We start from the raw sequence: 8783 nt of genomic DNA, 5'->3' as shown, positions 1-8783 counted from the left end.
GCTTTATTCTTCTCTCTCAGGAAAATAACCTCAAGAGAAATTCTGCTTCTTCCTCCATCTCTTTCTCCCTCAAAGTTAATTCTTTACTTTATACATCAACTAATAGTTAAAACATGCATGTTTTTTAAATCCTAAGTTACCAAATATTAGGCATAGCATGTATATGTTTACATTGTTGTCTTGAAACACATACACATTTTAAACTGAGACAGTCAATATTTATCAAAATGAAAGAGTAGTCCTTTAATGATTTTATAAGTGACCCATTACCATTCCATTGTTATCACTGCTAAATCCCCAAACAATCTCAAGGAAATTCCCGACAGTTAATTTCTTTAAAATAACTGAACAGAACAGAATATTCCACAGATATTTATGGAGCATTTACTATGTGCCAGGTACAAGGCAAAACAATGAAAATAAATTAGTGACTAAAAGAGACAATCCTTACTTTCAGGAAATATACTGTCTGGCTGGGGAGATTGCTAGTTATAACAAGTCTTCTGTAATAAATGTCTAATTAAAACTCTGAGGATTTTTGTCCCAATAAAATACTGAATTCACTATGGTAAGTTCACTACTGACCTTCATGTGTCTAAATTTAACAGTCATTTTTCAGTCAATTTGATCCTTTCAAGAGCATTTGATACAATTGATCACACACTCTTTTTCTAAAAATTTCTTCAATTGATTTCCAGTTTTATAGTCCAACTCCTATATTTATGACTCCTAAATTTATATTTTAAGCCCTAGCTATTTTCCTGAATTTGATACTTCTATATCTTTCTGCCTACTCAATGTTGCCTCTCACATATCTCGTAGCACCTCAAACTAAACTGTCCCAAACTGAACTCTGAATTCCTTCTCCACTTTTCATATATCTACTTCCTCACTAGTGTTCACTTAAAAACAAAGGGTTTATTTACTCATTTTTAGAGAAAGGAGAAGGGAGAGAGAAAGAGAGGGAGAGAAATATCAGTGTGACAGAGAAACATCGATCAGTTGCCTCTCATATGCGCCCCAACTGTTACAGAAACAGGGGAGTCCAGAAACAAACCCCAGAATTTGCAGCTGGGAGATAGGGAAAAGGAAGCAGCTTTCAGGATGCCTTTGCATGCCTGGGGCTAGTGGCTGGAAACTTTGTTGCACCAAGATCCACTTTGAAACTTCCAAGGCTCAGGAAGATGGGAGGGGTCTTGGACTGTGAGCTGGTACAGAAGGAGCCTACAGAGCCTGCATAGGGTTCTGTGAATGGTCAGTACTGCTTGCAACACCCACTGCACCAGAGGATGCAATCAGGGATATATAAGCAGCTGCGGACATTTTAGCGGGTGTGCTCCCTCCATGTGGCTTGGAGGAGGGGGCCTCCAGGCTGTTTTAAGAAGAGGCTCTCGCCATGCGGTTTTGAGAAGGAGAGGAGATCCACACGGTTTACAGGAAGAAGGCAGTTTACAAGGAGGCTGAGAATCCAGACGGTTCTGCATTGAGAGCTGGAGGGCACCACAGCACAGAAAGGACCTCCCCAATCAGAATTGAGTGATTGGCAGCTACTGGTAAAGCTGAACTGTGCCTAGGAAGTAGGGAAAGAGTGTTTCTGACTTTCCTAAGACTGGCCAGGTCTGGGAGGGGGAGGCAGAACTATGTGCAAATAAACAATTCTTTTTCTTTTCACTAAACTCTGGTATTGAGGGTTATAATTCTGGCGGCGGGCAATCGGGCCCCTAACGAAACACCCCGTGGGTTCTGTTTCAATCAGAGCAGCCCAGGGGTTCTGTTACACAACCAGGGACCAAGCCTGCAACCCTGGTATGTGCCCTGACCAGGAAACAAAACTGGCAACTTTTGCTTTGCAAAGTAACACCCAACCAAGTGAGGCACCCTGGTCAGGGTTTCATTACTTTTTTAAAAAATTTAATTAAATGGAACACCTATTCATTCAGTTGATTGGGCCAAAAGTCTTGAAACTGTTCACCACTTTTCTTTCATACTACTGACTCAATTTACCAGAAAATCCTATTGGATTAACTTTCAACCTATTTCACAGTTTTACCATTTCCCACCACTTTCATCACCATTCAACCCACCATTTTCTACCATCTCTATCATTCCAGTAGATTCCCAACTGGTCTCTTTAATCACGTTCTTTTTTCTATTCTCTATACAGCAGGGAGATTTTTAAAATACATGTCTCATTATGTGATTTCCCTTTGTATATCCTTTCAGTGGCTTCCCAACACACTTAGAGGAAAATGCTTACTGTGACATATGAGGTTCTACATGATCTGGGCTCTGCCTGCCTCTCTGCTCACCTTCCCTCTTAACTCTTCTTCCTAGTTCTTAAGGTTGGTCTGCATATTCCTACTTGGGGGCCTTGACATTTGTATCCTTCTGCTTAGAATATTGTTCCCCTAGATATTATGATGACTTTCTTCTATTCATACATGTCTCTGTTCAAGTGTCAACTCCTTAGACTAAACTACTGGAACAGCACTTCCTTTCCAATTCTTACTCACTTTCTTCTTGGCCTTCTTTGTTTTCCTTATTATTCCTATCAACCCCTGACATTTCTTGTGTGTTTGTTTATTGTGCGTCTCTTCTATTAGGATGTAAGGTTCTGGAGTATGGAAACTTTTGTTTCACTCTCTTTCACATCTCCAATGCCTAGAACAACAAGTGGCTGACATGTTGTAGATATTCAAATACAGATTGCATAAATGTATGTGATGATAGTAAAAAGGAAAATTATAGGGAATGATAAGATATCATACATGGACATAACTTAGAGTGGGGTATCAGTGAAGACAGTGAAGGAAGCAAATATATGTTCTGGTTAACACCTAGAAATAGCAAAGGCAGCCACACAAGTGTGGACAACAGTTCTCTAACACTCTCGAGACTGTTTGCACATCCCTCTTGTTGAGCTGACCCATGCTGGTAGGCATAAAAGCTCTATTGAAAAAAATGTTTTTCATGTATAGTTTGGCTTTATTTTTTTCCCAGAGAAATGTGACCAGCAATATCTCATTTATCTGTGTAATAAATCTGTTAGGTAGTTGGACAAGAGAGATGAAAGGAGAAGAAAAAAGAAAGGAATAATACCAGTTTTGTCTTAGTGAAAAGGCAATGAAACAGGGAGAAGTCTTGTGACATTCCCAGCATGATAGTGGGAGAGCTAGACATGTAATTGATCCTCTTAACTTACTACTGATCTCTGCTTCCTGGGCCCAAGATAGGAGGAAAAAACAGAAGTTTTTACATATCTATTCAGAGTCAATATGTTTTCTCTTATATTTTTCTCAACTCAAACTTATAATTCTCATCATGACTACCTAAGGTCTGCAGTGTAGGAAATAGGAAAGGGTAGGAGGAAAGAGTAGGTGCTCTATAAATATTTGTTTAATAGCTAAATTAATTGGTAAGAGAAAAGGGGACAAGAGAGAAGGTTTTGTTGTGTATGCATATTCACATGTACACATACAAATATAATTCTTAATGATTTAAGTCTGTGTGAAGAAAAGGAGTTTAATTGATAACATAAAAATAATTATAATTTATGAAATGGAATATGGCATTGAATGGAGGTTTTTATTTCCATTTCTTTGGTCTCTGTGTTTTCACTCTCAATGACCTCTCAACCACCAGGTAGTTTTTGTTTATGTCAAAGTATCTTTTCTTCAAAATTATGAAGAAACTATATCTGTCAAGTACAACTTTATCAATATATCAGATTTAAATATGTAATTGATATTTTCCCACTCCAGTCCAAGCATGTAGTAAAATCAAAGTAGTAACAAACATAATCTATTTGACTTGGCCCTTAGAACTTCTTAATCCTGTTGAACTAGGGGTAGGCAGTCCACACAGAGTGCTCTTCTATGTGCTCACAAATGTGATGCCATGGCTACAGCACAGCACCTGACATTTCTTCCCTTTTTGATCCTAACATGGACATTGTGGGTTCTGGGCCCTCAGACTGTTAACTTCTGTATGTCTCTCTGTGTCATTATCTCTGTAATTCTTCCCCACTTCACTCTCAACTCTTCTAACGCTTGTCCTCTGGCACTCCCCCCTCCCCCATTTCTGATGCACAGTGTGCTCTGGTCTTTCTTTTGCTACTGAAGTATAGTGGTTCATCTCTGTAGTCTTAACATCATGTTTACATAACAATCTGCTGTGACACAAGGTGCCAGGATATTGTTTTAGAGAAATTAATTCTGCCTTGTTTCCTACTCATCAGGAAAAAATGAGGGGTTATGGATGATAGTGGCTGCTAAAAAGCTATTCCCAAACCTCTTTTGCATTTATGCCTCCCACTATACAGACTGAAAAGCAGAATGCCTGCTTTTCCATCTTTCCCTGCATCTAGAGGTGGCCCTGGGAACCAGTTCCAACCAATGGGACATAATTGGAGCCTGCTGGTCAAGAGAAGGAGTTCTGAGAAAGATTTTGTTTTCCTGAAAAAAAGAAAATAGATGAGACTAGTGTTCCCTCTTCCCTTCTACTGCCCTCTTTCTCTATTGAATGAAGAATCAATGACTGGCTCTTCTGTGCCATCTCATAACGATGAGGAAAAAGTTCAGGAGAACCACAGATATGTCAACACTGATGCAATTGACTTGGAGAACAAAGATCAGCACTTAACTTCCTATGAAGTGAGAAAAATAAATCTTCATTTGTTAGAGCAACCATAGGTTTATTTTTACAGGTGAATATAAGTCTAACTGATACATAGGTATTTTCTTACCACCGCACCATAGCGCCATTTAAAGAGAGAAGCCAGAGCTTTGTAAGCTGAAGTCTAGGACTTATTGGTCACCAAGAAAGAGCTAAGATGTTTTTATTTTTTAAAGTAGGCAAATGGAGAATGGAGATGAATTATTCAAGAGAAGTAAAGGATCTAATCTGGGGAAAGAGAGACCAAGAAGGATGTGAAACTTAGATTCTACAACTAATAGGGACTTAGGTGGCTCCTACGCAGTGCCTTATAGGGGTAGTACCTCAGATAGATATTTCTTGTGTCACTAAATGTGTAGTATTGAAAGCAGAGGTATGATCCTTTGTAGCTGAGTCTGTGGTCAGTAGAGAAGATTATTGTAAAGGGTATTGCTCTTCCTGCCCAATGCAACAATGCCCAGAGGCAAGTAAGGAGCAATTGAAAATGGCCTCATAGAGTAGTACAAGGAACAAGTGCAGCTCTATGTAGACTAAAGACCAGGCCTCCTGTTTACCCAAAGGCTCTAATAGTTTTGTGCAATCTAATTGTGTGAAGAGAAGAGATGGCAATAATGCCTGACATTGGACTTTTTGTCAACCCTAGTAAATTGTGGATTAAACTAAATTTGATTTTTTAACCTATGTCATCATATTTTTAAAGTGCATTTCTTGTAGACAGTATATTCTTGGGTATTGTTTTTTATCCAATCTTTTTGTTTTATTGAAATAACAATTTTGTCAATCAGTTGATGTGTTTAGACCATTTACATTTAATGTAATTATTATCATGATTGGATTAAAATCTACCATCTTCCCATTCTGCCTGCACCCGCCTAGAGCTAGCAGTTCTCCATGCACCAGCATCCACTGAGACTCTCCTGGCACCAACAGAGTAGATGTGGGCAGAGCCATGGTAGCTGGGCTCAGACTGGGATTGCTGCTTTTGGGACTGTTCCTACCCATGCAGATTTATTCAAATCAAATTGCTGTAACATACCTGAAAGCAACCACTCTTACAATAACCTGACTACCCCAAGTCCAATGAATGCCACCACAAGGGCAAGTGGTGGTACTCTGCATTCAACGAGCAGTCTCTTCATGGTCTCATTCTCTCTTCACATCTCTATTAAAACACTTAGACCAAGAGTCATCTATGCTTCTCCATCTTCTAAACCCAATCCAGACAGTCTTCACGGAGAGTTGCTGTGGTTTCCTGCTTCAACAGTGCTTGAACAGAACCAGTGTTGAGCACCATCCCAGCCAGATCTATCCTTCTGCCACCTCCTCACAACACCCTGGGCTGCCCCAAAATCCCTGTCACCACTCTAGCACCAGGGAGCCACCTGTCCTCAGCCACCCATCATGATGACTGTGTCTACCTCGCAGGTGTGGCAGAACTACCACCAGGACTCGGAGGACACAATTAACGGCCAGATCAAACTCTACACTTCCTACCTCTACCTGTCCATGTCTTACTACTTGGACTGCAATGATGTGGCTTTGAAGAACTTTGACAAATGTTTTCTTTATCAATTTCATGAGGAGAGGAAACATGCTGAGAAGTTGATGAAGCTGCAGAATCAACAAGGTGGCTGAATCTTCTTTCATGATATCAAGAAACCAGACTGTGATGATTGGGAGAATGAGCTGAATGCAAGGGAGTGTGCATTACATTTGGAAAAAAGTGTGAATCAGTCACTACTGAGCTTGGACAAACAGGCCACTGAAAAAAATGACCCTCATTTGTGTGACTTTATTGAGACTCACGACCTGGATGAGCAAATGAAATTCATCATGGGATTGAGTGACCATATAACCAAGTTGCACAGGTTGGAGCCCCTTGAATCTGACATGGCAGAGTATCTCTTTGGCAAACACACTCTAGGAGACAGTACAGAGAACTAAGCCTTAGGCTGCCTTCCCACAGCCATGGGGGTAACTTCCTTGATCACCAAAGCAGTGCATGCATGTTGGACCTACCTTTACCTTTTCTATGACTTGTACCAAATCATCCACTTATGACTTTTATTTGTGCCCTTCCCTCAAATAAAGTAATTTTGGTTAAAACAACAACAACAACAACAAAATCCAAATGGCGTCTACATATCCACTGTAACAAGGAGAAAAATAGGTCTTCATTGAATCTGTTAATTCCACACTGAATTTTATTGACACAGAAAATGTTGAGGATCTCAAATTTGATTGGTTTGAACTACATGTGTAGGGTTTGACTATATAATGAATGTCAATATTAAATCTGCTAGACTTTCATGTACAAGATGAAGAAAGACACATTCAAAATTAGTTTAGAAATTATTTTCTTAAATGTAGCTTAAGAAGTATGAACACAAAAAATTCTGCCTTGAAAATGAATAAATTTTATCTTATCTAGAGATAAAGGATGGAATTTGGAACAAAGTCAGTTTTCATTTGGTTCATTGAAGTTATAAGGCCATAAAACAGGTAATGCAAAAAGCTATGGTTTTATTTATATATACATTAGAAGGAACTTCCAGGTGTTCATCTATATCCTCAATGTATTGTTACACAGTACTAATTTATACTGACGTATCTCTAGATAAAGTTTTACATTGTTAACTTATCACTGGTCTCTTGGGAATTGAAATCTTTCCTCTGAGGCTTTGGATTTGACATAGCATTTGACTTTTTGTGTAGTAATTGATATGTGCCAGGGCAATGATGGATTGGAATCTACCCCTAATCAAAGCATAATGAGTACATTTTGCTTATATTCAACAAGATCACCAGATTCATTTTAATCAAACTAATTCCAAAGAGTAGAAATACACTGACCTCAACTAAATTCAAATGCCTTTTATTTCCGCATATGTTGAATACTTTTTTATTTTTTTATTTTATTGATTATACTATTACAGTTGTCCCAATTTCTTTTTCCTTTGTCTCCCTCCATCCAGTGCCCCCCCCCCCACTCCCTCCAGTGATACCCCTTCTTTTGTTCATGTCCGTGGATCATGCATATAAGTTCTTTGGTAATACCATTTTCTATCCTTGCTTTTAACATCCCCCTGCCTATTCCGTAACCACTAATTTGTACTTCTTAATCCCTGCACCTTTACCCCAGACTATTTCCCATTTCCCCAGACTATCCTCCCAGCTGGTCACCATCCCAATGTTCTCCATATCTATGATTCTGTTTCTGTTCTACTTGTTTGTTTTTAGACTCAGTCGTTGATAGTTATGTTTCTATCGCTATTTTAGTGTTCATAGTTTTGATCTTCTTTATCTTAAGTGAATCCCTTTAACATCTCATATAATAATGGCTTGGTGATAATGAACTCCTTTAGCTTTACCTTGTCTGGGAAGCACTTTGTCTGCCCTTCCATTCTAAATGGTAGATTTGCCAGACAGAGTAATCTAGATTGTAGGTCCTTGATTTTCATCACTTCGAAAATTCTTGCCAATCCTTTCTAGCCTGCAATGTTTCTTTTGAGAAGTCAGCTGACAGTCTTATGGGAACTCCTTTGTAGGTAACTCTCTTCTTTTCTCTTGTTGCTTTAAAGATTTTCCCTTTATCTTTAATCTTTGACATTTTAATTGTGATGTGTCTTGGTATAATCTTCTTTGTGCCCATCTTGTTTAGGACTCTCTGTGCTTCCTGGACTTGTATGTCTATTTCCTTCACCAAATTAAGGAAGTTTTCCTTTATTATTTTTTTCAAAGAGGTTTCCAGTTTCTTACTCTTTCTATTCCCCTATTGGCCCCCTTATGATGTGAATACTGGAACACTTGTAGTTGTTCCAGAGGCTGCTTACACTATCCTTAATTTTTTGGATTCTTCTTTTATTTTTATTTTTTGCTGTACTGATTAGATGCTTTTTTCTTCCTTATGTTCCAAATCATTGATTTGATTCTTTTTGTTGTTGTTGTTGTCATTTTTTTAAGTATATTTTATTGATTATATTGTTACAATAGTTCCAATATTTTCCCCTTTGTTTCCCTCTGTCCAGCACTATCCCTCCTCCAGCAATCTCACCCCCTTTAGTTCATGTCCATGGGTCGTGCATGTAAGTTCCCGGGCTTCGCCCTTT

The 8783-nt window shown here is 38.7% G+C and overlaps 2 pseudogenes; both read left to right on the top strand.

Moving 5' to 3' along the window:
• The first annotated feature begins 5617 nt into the window (after nucleotides 1–5617).
• Nucleotides 5618–5961, top strand: LOC150018885 (signal transducer CD24 pseudogene; annotated as a pseudogene).
• A 114-nt stretch (nucleotides 5962–6075) lies between these two features.
• Nucleotides 6076–6618, top strand: LOC150018884 (ferritin heavy chain pseudogene; annotated as a pseudogene).
• The last annotated feature ends 2165 nt before the right edge of the window (nucleotides 6619–8783 follow it).

Source organism: Furipterus horrens, unplaced genomic scaffold, assembly GCF_987537825.1.
Source record: "Furipterus horrens unplaced genomic scaffold, mFurHor1.1.pri manual_scaffold_2, whole genome shotgun sequence".
In the NCBI taxonomy this organism is placed as follows: domain Eukaryota; kingdom Metazoa; phylum Chordata; class Mammalia; order Chiroptera; family Furipteridae; genus Furipterus; species Furipterus horrens.
The sequence above is the reverse complement of the archived record's forward strand: the minus strand, read 5'-3'. Positions and strand labels throughout refer to the sequence as shown.